Source organism: Protopterus annectens, chromosome 4.part1 (assembly GCF_019279795.1).
Source record: "Protopterus annectens isolate FY-2018-M chromosome 4.part1, PAN1.0, whole genome shotgun sequence".
Classification (NCBI taxonomy): Eukaryota; Metazoa; Chordata; order Ceratodontiformes; family Protopteridae; genus Protopterus; species Protopterus annectens.
In genome coordinates this window covers 307,543,306-307,556,397 of record NC_056734.1, presented here as the reverse complement: position 1 = coordinate 307,556,397, position 13,092 = coordinate 307,543,306, and the positions used below count along the sequence as shown (strand labels likewise).

Genomic DNA, 13,092 nt, shown 5'->3' with positions numbered 1-13,092 from the left:
AATTCTAAAGCAATAATGACAATATTAAATGACACATGGAAAAGTGTAATAAACAACAGCTGGGAAGTCAAAGAAATACTAGGCTTATACCCGACAATTACATACAGTAGGGGCATGAATATGAAAGAGATGTTTGAAAGCAGGGTACAAGGAGAGACTACATCCAGAATGAAAAAATGTGGATTTTGTAAAAGTTGTAAATACATAAATGATGGACCTTATTGTACCGTGTATAACTATGGAAAAACACTTAAATGCCCTGGTATATGTAACTGCAATACAAAATGGGTTATTTATATGGCCAGTTGTATTTCATGCCCAGCGTATTACATAGGTAAGACTAAGAGAAAATTACACAATAGGATAATGGAACACGTCAGAGATGTGAAAAACAAAAAAGAAACAAATGCCCTCTACATACATAGTACCACATGTGTTAATTATAAAAGATTCATCTTTTTTATTATTGATAGAATTTACAACCCAGGGGAAAAAGAAGGGGATTTGGATAACTTGCTTTTAACTAAAGAATGCTTGTGGCAACTTGCTGGTACAGCACCAGGCTTGAATGGCCATATTAGCATTGCAAGTATTTTAAAACAAAAATCTATAAGTGTCTAACTGGAATTTCATATAATACATTTAAACATAATTAGAATGAAAGTCTATGAATATTGTTTTGCATGTAGCTTTTAAGAATTTTATACATTTTAAATATTTTAAGGTTAGAATTTATGGATCGAATAAATAAAAAACCTTGGAGTATAATATTAATATTTATATATTTATATTTAATTATATAATTGTAAATAAATAAGTTTATACATACCATTATATAACCACAAATTTATTAATGTAAGGTTATATTTATTGTTATTTATTTTTTAATTCTATCAATTTTGGTTAATTTATTTATTTTTGTATTTATACAATATGTTATTTATATAAAACAATATTTATATTATAAAGAACGACTTGATGGCACATTTACATAATTATTTTATATTAAACTTACTAATATTTAATTTATATTTAAATTATATACATTTAACATATATATTGGATTAAAATATTTATAATATACTTATGACAGTTTTTAACTTTTATTAGTAAAATAGCCCTCAACTTAAACTACTTATAAACAAGGAAATTTTACTCAGCATTGTTGTTGTTGTTGTCTCAGTGGTATCAAACAACACTTATGATTTTAGAAACACATAATTAGGTTTTATACCCTTAACCAATCTAATTAAGAATAATTGAATTATTGGTTATTTTGTTAGTATATAAGCTGGTGCAATGAAGTGTAAGATGTACTCTGATGAAACCGCAGGTAATCGAGCGGGTGAAAGCGCTTAGTATTTGTGGAATTCTAACTGTATTTTAATTGCTTTATTTTTGGTTTGTTGTCTTGGTTCGTTTTTTGGTATCCACATTAAACTTCTTGGATGTCCAGGATATCGCTTGTATTATTGACTTTCTATAGATAGGAATCTAGTCTTTGATCATCATATGTCTACAGTAGTGACAAAATCATTCTATGTTGTGCAACTTATAAACAAAGGTATGGCATCCAAGTCCAAGGAAGTCATTATTTCACTGTATTCAGAATTCATCAGACTTATAACTGAGGGCAATGCCCCCTTTAGTACCAAACCAGGCATATCCAACAATTGGAATGTCCACAGATTTTCCTCACTAAAAGAATACAGGGCATAAGTAAAATGTCCTATGCAGACTGCCTCAAGGCCCAGTACTGTATTCTGTCTCCTACAGGCTTTAGAGGGGAGATCTGTGACTGGCATACAGGGTCAAAGACAATGTCAGTGGTCTTTGGCTGACTAAATTTGCAGATGATTGCAAATTAGGAGCTGTCATTGAATCTCTCACTGATACAAATGTTCTCCAGGAGGGGCTGACACAGGCAAACAACTGGTGTCAGAATCATGGACTAAAACTAACTGCCAAGAAATGCATAATAGTATCCTTTGGGAAGTCATCCATCCCTGGTAACTATCATATTGGCAACACACTCCTTAGAGCTGACCCAGTAGTCAGGGACTTAAAGACACATATAGATAGTAATCTAGCCTTTGTCATCACGTGTCTACACTGGTAAGGAAATTATTCTATGTTGCACAACTTATAAACAAATTTATGGCATCTAAGTCCAAGGAAGTCATTGTTCCACTGTATTTGGCATTCATCAGACCTATCATTGAGTACAATGCCCCCTTTGGTATTTATCCAATAACTGGAACCTCCACAGAGGTTCCTCACTAAAAGAATAGAGAGCAGAACCTATGCAGACTGCCTCAAGGCCATATCACTGTATTCTGTCTCCTACAGGCTTTTGAGCAGAGATCTATGACTGGCATATAGGGTATTGTCAGACCCCACTCTAATGGACCTCCTACATATCCAAAAAACAAACAGCACCAGAATTACCCATTCTAAGACTTAAGTCTTGCCTGTGATTTAAATAGGACTTGCTGAACAGACAGGTATGTATCTCAGAGACTACACTGAGTATGGAACAGGCTCCCCATCCATGTGAAGCAGAGTTCCTCCCTAACCCAGTTCAAGTGCAACTTGGACAACTGGATGGGGAACAGGAAATTCATCTCTGGTTTGTCACCTATGTCTCTACATAAATAGTTCATTTCCCAGACTTCTGCTTGTAAATGTTTCATCTTCCAAAGCCCTGATTACACATTTCAAGGGTATGAGAACTTGTCAGAGATTTGGGATGCATGGCTAGGCTTAAAAAAGCCCTTGTGTTTGTTTGCCTAGTAAGCACCTATGATACTATAAAACATCCCTGTCCCAGATGTGTATTGTCATTGCGCAGGCTTTCTCCCTCCTGAAGAGCCATTTCAGATGCTTGTATGATGCTGGGGTGCCATTCACTATGACCAAGCTACTATGTGCAGGATGTTTGTGCATGTTGCATTCTGCACAGCATAATCTTGCACTAGTCTCATTGTGAAAAGATCCATGCTACTTCTGCAGCTCCTGGTTCCACTCTAAATATGAGTAATGGTGACCAGCCATCCGCAATATCAAGGGACACCATGTGTCAAGCCCATGCATAAGGCTTCACAGGTAAAGAGGCAGTTTCTAGTCCAGAACTGTGGACCATGCCTTTCAAGTTATTGTTTCCTTAATTGAAAAAACAAATAGAGCATAACAGATGCATGCGGTGATATCTGCGGGCTTTGCTGTGTGATGCATTGTCTGCTGTCATTGTTCATCTGATAGTCCTTCTCAACTTTAATATTATACATTTTTTCACAACAGTTATTTATATTATTATTTGCAAAAGTCATGCATGACTTGAGTGGTCACTGACTCCCGTTCAGTGGTATCATAAAGTATCACATAAATAATAAACACAATTTAAACTGTTTTACACAATAAACTTTACTGAAGTGCTGCAGCTAAGCATGCATCCACTGAATGTCTTCATATGATATAATTAGTAAAAGCTGTTAATTCACTACTCAACATGAGTTCATGAATTGCATTTGAATTAAAATGTATCATCTTGCCTTTTCTATTATGCAATTTCTTCTCAGATTAAAATATGTTTTTTGCTAATGACCTCGAAGAGTAGAGGAGGACTTGAGTTACCGAATTTTGAAGTATACTATTTAATTGTGAACGCCAACAGGTGTTTAAGAATTGCTAATTACGAGGTAATTAGTACAAAATGGATACCAACTTGGGTGGTCTTGAATTACAAGCATATTTTAGATCGGAACATAAATCCTAAAGCTTTACCCTTTTTGGATAAAAGTAGCTTGATAAAGTAAGGGATTATGGACCACTTAAAAACATATGTGTCATCTTTGCAAAATGTATTCCAATCAGTAGACTTGTTGCAATATATGATGTTTTTTCAGCCTTTCCATAGGAATCCCAATTTTAAACTAAATAATCAGTTGATTGATCTTAGTAAATTCCCATTAATAGTTAATTTGACTCTGACTGATGTTTTTAATAAATTTCATTTATCGGCTTCGCAAGTTAGGCAGGAATTGAATCTTCCTAAGAGTTATATGGTTGTCATGAGACAAATCAGAGAACTTGCTCTGAGTCATTTTGAAAACTTTAAACCGGTAGTTGGAATTGTGGATAAATGCTCTGAATTGTGGCAGGCTCTCCAACAGGAGGTCAAATTTATAACAACAACAAATAAATTAATTAAAGATTTAAATTACCAGGAAAAAATTCTGTTGTCAGGGTATTGGGTAAACAAAATGACAGTAGCAGATAATCAGGTATTAAAAGCAATTGATTTAACAATAAAATTGGTCTCTTTTCAAAAGTTGATGTATACGCAGTTGATGATTTGGAATAATGCTTATTATACTCGTCTTAGGTCACATAAATTTAATCCTAGGAATTCTCCAACTTGTCCATATTGCACAAATCAAATGGCGGATCTTCTTCATATGTTCTGGAGCTGCAAGTGTATATATAAACTTTGGAACTCTCTTAGAACACAACTACAAAAGATGGGTTATCAAAGTTCAACGTTATCATGGGAATTTATGATTCTACATGTTCCTCCAAGAGAGCTCTCTAGGTCACAAACTATAATATGTATGAATATTTTTTTGCTGATGAAGTTATATATAGCTACAAATTGGTTAGAACCAGATAAGACATCATGGGATAATTTCAAGCTTGTGGCTATAAAGCATATATTAACACATAAATTATTCCTGAAGCAAAGTAACAAAAATATTAATAATCCGAAAATATGGGAAAAGGTTTTTAACATTATATTAGCATAATACTGTTATTAGGAATATATTAAAGTTTGGATGTATATGTGGAGGAAACAATGTTTTGAAAATATGTATGATATGTATGGACGTAAAGTACTTCTGCAAATGTTTTGGCTTTGTTTTTCTTCCCTGGTGTCTTCTTTTTTGGATTAATGACGGTTTTTATATGGAAGCATTTAATGTAGATATTGTATATAGTTTTGATAGTAATAGTAGTGAATTATGTGTGTGATTTTATTGTATTTTGAAAATATATATCAATAAAAATTTATTATGGAAAAAAAATGTATATGTTTTTTGCTGAGGTACTGCACATCAAATCAGTGCATGTTTTCATACACAGTAATTAGTGACTTCAGAGACCAAAAATATCATCTGCTCAGTAGTGAGGATGAAGTGGCCACAGTGCTTGCTTACATGGCAGGATACCCATTATAATCTAATTTAGTGTTTCTTTGAAACCTTGTGTATTACAACTTTGAAGCTGTAGGTAACTGCTAGCTGTAAGAATGGTAATGCACAGAGAAGTGGTGTTAATGGCTATAAACTCATATTATATCATACAGATTTTTTCCACAGTTCCCACAGACCTTAAACAGTATGATTACAAGGATGAAATGCATACAGTTGTAAGTGCTCTAGCCTCATCTTTTAGTGCTTGGGAAATTCATTGAGAGAGCTCATTATCAATTAATGGAAGGGCTGAAAAAAGGAAAAGTGAATGTGTCTAGGTCACATAGGTGTGGATTTCAGATTTTAATGTTCTGGATAAACTGACAATTTCAGCATAGGAGTAGGACTGTGTATGCAAGGGAATGTGGGTTAGAGTAAAGCTCTTAGATTAGTTTATCACTATATATATGGGTCTACTTTACATGGTCGACTTTTCAGAAAGTCAACTTTCATATGGCCGAGACCATATAATCAACTTTTGAAAAGCCGACTGCGTAAAATAAACACATAAAACACAACAAATAATTACCTTAAACTGTTAGCAGGGGGGCTCTGCCCCACACCCCCCATAACTTAAATATACCCACTCCGACATCGCACTACAGTGAGGAAGAGGGACATTTTCCCATTCTGCACTGTAGTAGATCATATGGTCTGGACCCATATATGTATGTGCATGTGTATATATATATATATATATATATATATATATATATATATAGAGAGAGAGAGAGAGAGAGAGAGAGAAATACAGTGCCCCTCTTCAGAAATGGCCTGGCACAAAAAGCAAAACATAAATTAAAAAATAAGTAACGCAGTTACAGAACACATAAAGTTTGAAATTAGAACGGATGGAATGAATTGCTTTGATAGACAAAATATATTCAGAATAGCAATATTTACAATTTGTCTTCAGATTTTGAAGACAATGATTATTTTCAGAATATGACACAGTTGCCATAATGCTTAAGGCCTTCACCTCTCAAGCACAAGTTAGTCTTCAAGCCTGACCTCTGGCCAATGCCGCTGTGGAGCTTGCATGTTCTCCCCATGTCTGAGTTTCCAAAAAATGTACTAGATGTTCCCAACTCAGACTTGAGAACTATGCCAAAAGAGTATACCCAAAATTGAATGGAGCGATGGGCAGCAGCACAGAGCCAAGGTAGTCTGCATCTGGAGAAGAGGTGCATAGTTTAACTGCTTCCACTAGATAGGAGAACATAATCACAGGCTGCACAACATATCATGACTTGCCAGTCAATGGACTAGCAACTTTCTCTAGCTGATTTGGTCATGTTGACTAATTCTGCCATTAATGAGCATGCATATTTACAAGTGATAAGTGGGTTGCAACTCTAGACAATGCTAGGGATCTCTGTTGATTGTGGTAAGGGTTTGTGTGTCTCTACTGGCCAGTATGTGCTTTTCATAAAGTCTAGCAGCTCTGGAATAATGTTACTTGCTGACTGGTGTCCAGTTGCCAAGCTCTGGTTACCATGAATAGCTCTGTGTAAAAAATGTACATAACATCACTCAATCTGCCAAAATTAAGCTACCTTTTGCTACAGTGATTATAAGTTTAATGACAGACACAGGACACAGCCTGTAGGTGGATGACATGATGGTAAGAAGGAGACTGGACATCATTTGTATCCAAGACACAAATTGGAAGGGTAGTGAAGCAAAGTCACTGGGCTTTGGGGGGGGGGGGGAGTAGAATGCAGTTCTAGAATGGTGTGGTAATTAAAGTGAGGTAGTATCTTCTGATGACAGTGAGTAAAGTCTTGAGAAATAAGGACAGAATCTTGGCCACTAGATATTTAATCTCATCCTGTGCCCCATAGCAGGATTGGGATGACAAGGAAAGGAGTACATTCAGGCAGAGTTGCAGGGCCTAATAGATAAAGTAGGAAAACATGAGTTGGTTTCGATAATGGGAGAAATCAGTGCTCATATCAATACAGACAGATGAGCAGAACAGTATATGAAAACTGCCAGGGTCCACATACATAAAACAACAGGAATAAAGAAGTGGAGGCCATTCTAGACTTCTGACTAACAAATGGGTTGATTGTGGTTAACACATAGTTCACCAAGACAGACAGACAGACAGTCACAAGATCACTTGTACAAGAACGGTCAACATGTAAGTCAGTTACACTTTCTCTTATTAAGGAAAGGGCATATGGGTAAAAGCAAAGACAACAAAGTCATCCCAGTGAAACAGTTGGTCCACAGCATAAGTCACTAATGACTACAATCAACTGCAGACAGTCCTAGGAGAAGGCTCTAAGGTCAGAGAGACTGGACTGAAGACATGGAAGTTAACTGGAATGAGACCATGAGTTCAATTAAATACTCAGGGAGTAGAGAATGCAGGTGGAGTCAAAGACAAACGACAATGTTTTCTTAAAACACAATGTGTGAAGACCACAGAACAGAACAGATGTGCATTCAGGTCAGGTATGTTGAAATGAGGTGCATAAAGAAATTTGGTGATGAAATTCAGAAGTCCGGGAATGTAACAAATGAAAGAGGGAATGCTAGATAAATTAGTAGATAAAAAAAGACAGAAATGACATACTAGTCTAAGAAAGAATACTGGTTGCCCAACAAAGACTAATGAAGCAGTTGCAATAGCAAAGAACAAGGACTCAGAGGCATGCTACCAGTTATTGAAAAGTGACTCAGTAGATGGCACAAAGAAACTCTATCTAGTGGCAAGTCAAAGACACAAAAATAAAGAAGATGACAATAAGAGATCCTCCATAAGGGATGCCAGCAAGAACCTGCTCATCTGTCCACATCACTTCCAGCTTTTTCTGAATGACGAAAACTCCATGAAAGCTGTACTGCTCTATATACCAACTATGACAAAAGAGGAAGAACCAGCCATCCTGGAAGGAGTAAGAAGAGCATTAAAGAAATGATATCAGGGAAACAGGACCCTCAGATGAGGCCATGTCAGATATGATCAAGATGTTAGGGGAGTTAGGAAAGAAATGACTCCTAACGGTACTCATAGCAGTATGGATCAAAAAGTGTATCCTAGATAATTGGAGAATAAATGGTTTAGTTTCGGGGTACAAGAACAAAGGGGGCAGTCTCCTGTCACTCGATGAAAGTGCTGCAGAGGGTTATTGATAAAGGAATATGTACAGTACTAAAAAATAAGATGGAAGATGAGCAGTTTGGACTCAGATCATGAGGCAGAAAATTCAGTCTGATGTTTGCAGTTAGACAGATAATGGAGTCAAAGCTGGAGATAAGGAAAGAGTCTAACTGGACATTCCTAGACTTAATAAAGGCATAAGACAAGATCCCAAAAAGTTGATTTGGACATTCTTACAACGGTCCAAAGTCCTAGGAAAATTAGTATAATTAGTGCAAGCTATGTACATGAACCAAATGACTTAATTGTGAACAGGGATCAGACTCATAGAGAGGTTCCCACTGAGAACGGGTGTACATCACGGTTCAGCTCTGAGCCCGCTGCTGATTAATTCCTCCACTGGTCATTAATTACATTAGCATATAGGTCATTGAGAGGACAGATCAATAAAGCTGCTCTTTGCAGATGGTGTGACATTACAATAAGACTCTGAACAGGAACTACGGAAAATGAGAGCGAAATAAAATGCAATACTAACAGCACAAGTGATGAAAGTGAGTACAGACAACACAGTTGTTATGGTAGCAAATGGAGGAAATCAGAAGAAGCTGAAATCTGAGATGGATAGAATGGAAAACAGTATAATAAATTAATAACTTCAGATATCAAGCAGGGGTGGATGTGTATAGGTAGGTCTCGAATGAGGAGGTCAAAAATAGAATCAGTGGTGTGTAGCCAACTGTCACAGAACGTCAGAGTTAGCGTTTGACAAAAGTAAAGTGCACAAAACAGTGGTGCAACCAGTACTTTTGTACGGAGTAGTGACCTGGTCAGTGAAGGCAAAGCAGAGTTAAAAGTTATGGAGTCCATGAGTAAAATGGGAAGCTTACTCCCCTTTTGACTCTCCTATATTTTGCATAATAAAATCATAATTAGCATTTTAGAGAAAGTCAGTTCTTTTATATATATATATGAGTTACTTACAAATAATCTAATCCTCATTTAATTGGCAGTCAAAAGACTGACTGTCCAATATCTAAACTAGTGCAAAACTGCAAAATATTAACACAACATAAATATTGGTAAGATAGAAGTTATACTAGGGAAGGGTTTATGCCCTTTCCCCACTATTGTGTGATCTTCCAGTTGGTATGTATAATTAATAGGGGGTGTGGAGGTGCAGGAGAGCTTGCCCCCCTTGCAAAATCATTGAACACGTGACAGACGTTAACCTCATAGAAAATCATTAAACAATTTGACAAAATTAAACCACATTTTATTAACATTTTTGCAAAGAAGCAAGCACCCCCCCACAACATACTACTTATATATACTAACTCTGACATCACACAGCAGTGGGGAAAGGCCAAAACCTTTCCTTTGCATACCTTCAATTTTTTCAGTATTTTGTGTTTAGAAATTTTTACCTTGCCAACATTTTGCAATGTCAATATTATGCAAACCGTCTTCTGACTGTCAATTAAATGAAGGTTAGATTAAGTGTAGGATATTGGTTTACCAAAAATGATCTAAACTCACTAATATCTAAATACCTAATATTGACAAAAAGATCTGAATTCAAAAATATGTAAAATCAAATAATATCTAAAAATATCTAAACCCACAAATATCTAAACACAAAAATATCTTAACTCAAAAATAATGAGAAAATTGAACTTGTACTAAGGAAAATGTTTGCCCTTTCCCCACTATTGTGTCACCTCGGAGTTGGTATATGTAATTAGCATTGCAAGGGTGCTTCCCACCTGCAAAAACATTGAGTTTGAGTTTGTGTATGGGTGGGATTGTTGACATTTTGTATCCCCCCAATTATATATACCAACTCCAAGGTTGAACATCAGTGAGAAACATAATGTTAACAATTTCATTCAAGCCAGGAATGTAGTCTACTTTTAATCTCCTTGCCATTCAGTTTCGTTTGTGTTCACATTAGCTTTAAATTGACCCTCTCTCAAATCTATGGCCTAATAACTTATCAGAAAAAAATACATCAATAAAAATGTTTTGCACTTGGAAGAATGTTTTTACAGCGGGTTCTAGGCAACAGATCTAGGTTACCCATTGTTAGATACAGCTCTGGCATTACCTGTGCTTCTTTATTATTTAAATTAAAAGAAATAGTCCTAAACACATTAGATTGTTACAGGTGTAAATCACAAATAACTGGATTTTCAAATGCCTTAACAGATGGGCAATATGGGGGTTGAAATGTAGTTTAGTTTCATGTCAAGAAACCTACATCACTACTGACCTTACTGCCATCCCATTTGTGAAGATAAGCGCAATGTCTAAGATTTAAAAATCTTGAAAGATTCTACAGCAGAAGCCACATGTTATTTAGGAACACGTGCACAACACAAAATTCAAAATTATATTAAGCACTGTAGACTATAATGGTGAAAAGCATATGGTGATAATTCAGAAAAACATATAATTTATTTCTTGAGATTACTCAAAAGTATTTGTTAAAATCACTCCTGAACATGTGTGTGTAGGTTGACAATATCTACTACCCCATGTTTGTACTGGTTTAATAAATAGGATTGCTTTTGGCCTAGACAAGAACCATTAGCTTTGACATCTGTTTCAATGCAGGAAGATCTGCATCAAGAGTGGGGTTAAACTCAAATAACAAGCCCGAAAACTGAGAATGACTTAAACACTGATGCTACTTTAACACATTGTCATGCCAATTCATTAATTTAGTAAATATTAAGCTTAAAATATTAATCAAAATACACAACAAGCATGCAACAAGTAGTTTCTTGAATATCCTGACATTTGTTTAAAAAAATCTAACATTGTCATTTCCATCCCTATAGTCCATGTAACACAGAAATCCCTTGGAACCATATTTATACCCAGGTAGGTTTTAAGGATTTTAAGTGCCACACCATTAAATGGGGCTTTTTAAATACTTGTGAAAATATGAGAAGTATTGTGATACTAACTTCTGGATGTTTCAGCATTTCTTTCTTGTATCTATGGCAAACTATATTACCAATACACTCATAACTCATTTTTTTTTTCAGGGCCATTGACTCTTTTAGTGTAAATTAATCAATACGTAGCACAGTCACTTTTGATGCTGGAAGATAGGGCTGTGGGTTCTATTCCCCTTCCAGGTAATTAGATTAATTTTCAAATTGCTGACATTGCAGTACAGCATTAAAGGGGTCCTGCACTCCAGTGTATGCTGTCCTTTGGATGAGATGTCAAACAAGGTCCCACCTGCTTGAGTTGGTAGTAGCTCAGGTACAAGTGAAAGATCCTTTAATACCTATTGAAAAATGTAAGGGGATATTCATTGAAGTTGTGGCCAAATTCTCACTAGTATTATAAATACCACCTCGGGTCTCTCCTGAAAAGAGGTTACAAGTCTAGTGGGACTAACTTGGTCAAAAAAGGATATATAAAAAAATTCACACTTTAAAAAAATATATTCAGTTAATGTTCATAGAACTGAATGGTATGTCAGATTATAATGACCATGTAGATCTCCATTTGGTTTCTTACATAGGCTGCCTATGCCTAGATACAGAGACATTATGCTACCAGTGCAATCCTATCAGTGCTGTGGTATCCAGTAGTATGAAGCTGATATTCTGCAATTTGGTGAAATTATAAAGCCACAGTGAGCAGTATACTATTACTGGCTCATGATCATGTCTCTGAATCAAACACTAGTGCAATTAGAGCTACCTGCCCCAAATGTTCTACCTATAAACCTACGTAATGCCATTGTCCAGGTCCCTACAGACATGCACACATGCATACTTCTATGGTCTATGGTCAGACATATGCATATAATAAGACAGCTGCAAGCATGCTCCTACAAGCACAGACACACACACACACACATATACACACACACACACACACACACACACACACAAATACACACACACACATGAATGCTCCATCTCGTATGCTCCAGCACACATGGGTTTGCAATACTTAAGCACTGTTAACAGCCTTACTTCTGCCATAAGACTTAACTGGTATACACTGTCTACTTTTTCACTTTGTTCCTCCAATAACGCTGCAGAGTTATTCTTTTAATTAACTTACCATGCTGTTTCAATCCTAGCAAAGAGTTTCAATGAAAACAATATTGCTAATTAGATTTAACTAGACACCTAGACTGCCATATTTGCATACAGTCTTCACTAGCACTCCAGGTAGGTCTCATCCTACCATGACAGAGTTACCCTGATCACTGAAATGGAAGTCCAGTTTACATTAAGCATAGCTGCATGAAGCGGGTTTGCACAATACACTCTAGGTTGTTGAACCAAAAGGAATATCACAAACAGTCTAACATTTCATAGCAACAATTTTGAACAGAATTTTGTAATTTTTGTAAAGACTGTACCAGCATTATACTTTTATATATAAAAATCAATAAACAGTTACATCTTAAATTTTTGTGAGATTTATTCATAACTTTTTGTAATTTTAAATAAATGTCGGCTTTTTTGTTTAATAAAAACACAACATATCTACTAATCTTGTATATAATTGTATTTATTTTCAGATGTAAAAAATGCAATAGTGAGAGTCCTCAATCTAGCAAATAACAATAAATGCCAAAACATAGTGCTGTACCTAGGAAGGATTTTTGTTTGAGAGTTTTGTATCCATCAGTGTTAGACTGCGCCTCAACACTTTGTTGCAATCAAACCATATAAACATGGATAAATCAAGGAC

The 13,092-nt window shown here is 35.7% G+C and overlaps 1 protein-coding gene across 2 annotated transcripts in view; it reads right to left on the bottom strand.

Annotated features, from left to right (window-relative positions):
* Positions 1-13,092, bottom strand: part of LOC122800842 (probable GPI-anchored adhesin-like protein PGA55) — an 813,969-nt gene that overhangs the window by 800,164 nt on the left and 713 nt on the right. The gene's annotated exons all lie outside the window — the stretch shown is intronic.